Source organism: Stylophora pistillata, chromosome 1 (assembly GCF_964205215.1).
Source record: "Stylophora pistillata chromosome 1, jaStyPist1.2, whole genome shotgun sequence".
Classification (NCBI taxonomy): domain Eukaryota; kingdom Metazoa; phylum Cnidaria; class Anthozoa; order Scleractinia; family Pocilloporidae; genus Stylophora; species Stylophora pistillata.
This window is the reverse complement of record NC_142519.1, coordinates 37671932-37675024: the sequence shown is the minus strand read 5'-3', so window position 1 is coordinate 37675024 and position 3093 is coordinate 37671932. Positions and strand designations below refer to the sequence as shown.

Sequence of the window (3093 nt, the reverse complement as noted above, 5' to 3'; positions counted from 1 at the left end):
AACAAGAATAGGGAAAGGACGTCCAAATGAAAATTACAATGAATAAAAAGGAATAATTAAAAAAAAGAGCGAGAGAGAGAAAGAGAGAGAGAGGGGGGGGGGGAGCCAATTCGTGATTTTCGTTCAGTTTAACTAGCATAACAATGCGCAGCATCAAAAAACAAGGCGGTCATTTAAAGAAAAAGATGAAACAACGATGATAACTGTATCAATTAAGATGGCAACCAGAGAATATAAACAGTTTATACTCTTAGGGATGGCAATAACCATAACGATACTTTTTGCGTGTAATATTGTCAAATTAGGTGGCATTTGTAAGAATAGCTTTCTTGTGTACATTTCAGCCATCTGTAGCAGCTGCAGAAAGTTACATAACAGCCGGTTAAAGAATAAGTGGCTTTTGCTACGGACATCAGAGGAAGAAAACCAAATCTAGCTGAAGATAAGGGTTCTTCTGGCATAGCATACTTGTCGAGGTACGTATATTAATAACTTCACGCGTCCCACATGCAAGAGATCTCTAATGCTTAGCGCAATGAGTCCGACGGTGATAAATGTTATCAATTACTGATTGCCTTGCCTGATTTTGACTTTTCAGGAAGCAAAAAGGGAGGCAAAATCGGCGATGTTTTCCATTCCAGATTTAGAAGTCGAAATATACAACCGGGATTCCACTTGGACTCCTCAGGAAGTGGCATGAAATGGCTGAGACTTTTTCATACGGTGACCCATCAGATGAAGAAGAAACCGAAGGGCACGTGTTAAAGACCTACAATGAGTTTATGACAAGGACTGCCTCACTCACAGGAAAAAAAGTAGAACCGGTTTCTTCTGGGCTTTAAAAGGAATGGGAATTGGTAACAACAAATGAAAAAGCCCTATGTCTGGATCACGTGGAAGAGACATGTAGCGCTGTTTGCAATGTAATCGCTCTAAAAGACTACGTAGAATTATTGCAAGCATTCAAGGCTCCAATAACAAATGAAGTTTGCTTGGTTGACTTGAAGTTGCTGATAACCGCATACAGACAGGCACCTTTGATTAACTTGAAAACACAGATCTTGAGTATCTATGGAACGAGCTATTCAACGAAATTCTTAAAGAAAATGCACCAGCCATTTGAAAAACTGAGCGATCCACAAATTAAGAAGGCAAAAATGTCGAAGCTGGTTTCAACGTCAACAAACTGCCACACCGCAGAGTCCGAATAGACCTAGTGAGACTTGATCACTTTCTGTGTTTTGTAAACTAATCATTTTTTAAAAAGGTATGGCCCATGGAACAAGGACTTTAAAACTTGACTCTGGGGATCGTCTTGTCCTGCCAAATGTCATCAGAATTGTTGGACGATCAACGATGATTGAACAATCTCTCAGTTAAACACTGTTGCGAGGAAGTCTTTGACCCCCTTGGAAAGTCAACACTTTACAGAATTTTGCAATCAAGAGAGCCCTCTCAAAGGCGATCCCTTCAAGGGCTATACAACACTGCTGCAAGCGGAGCGGAAGGGTTTAATTAGCTAAAGCAATGCACAAGATAGTGGAGGAATTGGAAGAGGGCGGGGCAACTGCGTAGTGGTGTGAAGACGTTGGGAAGAGTGTGATGGATGCAAAGCGATACCTCAAGACAGAGTATAGGATGCACTGTCAAGAGGATGGCAGTCCTTGCCACGACCATTGTATGGGTTTTTCTCTAAGTGATCCCCAAAACCCCGAGTTTCAAGTAAGTTGTTCCCATGAGCCTCAAGCTAGCAGGGATAGTTGCGAAAGTTTGAAATCCGTTATTCAGGCAATCGGAAATGAAATTGAATCTCCTCTGATTACTTTTGACAGGATAGAGAAGAAAAAACACCTGAAACACGACCATGGTGAAGCCAGAGAGGCGATTCTTCAGTGGAAGGCGCATGTAATCAGGACAAAGAATCAAGAGAGAGCAAAGCAGAGTTTGCTCGCGTCCCGCCGAAAAAATGCCTCCTTCATTGTCATGGACTGTTCCATGAAATTAATCCAACTGAAATACAGGGAAAAGTAGTCTGAGTGGTTCGGAAAGGGGGGAATAAACTGGCATGTCAGTTCACTGAGTTATTACGAGGAATGCAGAGAACAACGGCCTAGAGATTATGGCACACGTTCATCTTTTTGAAAGCTGTGCCCAAGACTGGTACACAGTTTACGCAATTCTGGAAAACCTTCACGGTAATATCAAACAGATCAAGCCTACCGTAAAGTGGTATTTTTGCGATCAGATGGCGCAGGCTGTTACCACAACAACAATCTAATTGCAGTTGCCTCTAATGTTGGTTCACGCGCTGGAATCAAGGTGATGAGGTAAGATGAGAATGCTTTTTGATTACAAAGCAAAAACATTCTTTCAAAAACATGAAAATTCATAGCTTCATCGACTTCAAAACTTTTAAGTTAAGACTTTCTTGCTGTCTCTGTTCATTATAGTAACTTATATTTCAGAGCCGATTCAAACAATGTTGATCAAAATCTTTTGATAATACATCGCAGGAACGTAATTATCCTCTCTACCCTGAAAACGTCGCATATCGCCGACCCCCTTGTTTAAAGGCAAATTAAAGCGTATCTTTAATAAACTTCTCTAGTTCACATGCTATTGCTATACGCACAAATACGTGTAGCGAATGAATGCTTACTTTCTCAAAGGACATCCTGAGAGAATTCAACTGCGTAGGTATTTATTTATTGCGGAGTTGCCCTCTTATTGCTTCCTCTTTAGAATCGTTAAAAAGTATAATTTTCATATTAGCATTTTCATGATGAGTGGAATGTGGTAGTAGACGCAAGAGCATACACTAGGCCTACCTAGTAACATCTGTATTAGTATGGCAGGTATCGCTAGATCAGTTATTCTAACCGAGATACTTCCTTTTCTTATTCTCAAGGTATGATTTTTCTGAACCACAATCTGCCCAGGATGTTTGCCATTGCATCATTAGTCCAATGAAAGAGGCAATTTGTAGATATTGCAATGAAGGCCATAACATTTTGACGGCAGCTGACATGCACGAGACATTAAAAGTGAGACAAGTGAATAGATCGTCAGCTGCTGTTTTCGAAATTGTTAGTG

The 3093-nt window shown here is 40.7% G+C and overlaps 1 pseudogene; it reads left to right on the top strand.

Moving 5' to 3' along the window:
* Positions 1-701: 701 nt before the first annotated feature.
* LOC148742351 (uncharacterized) lies at positions 702-1380 on the top strand (annotated as a pseudogene).
* Positions 1381-3093: the final 1713 nt, after the last annotated feature.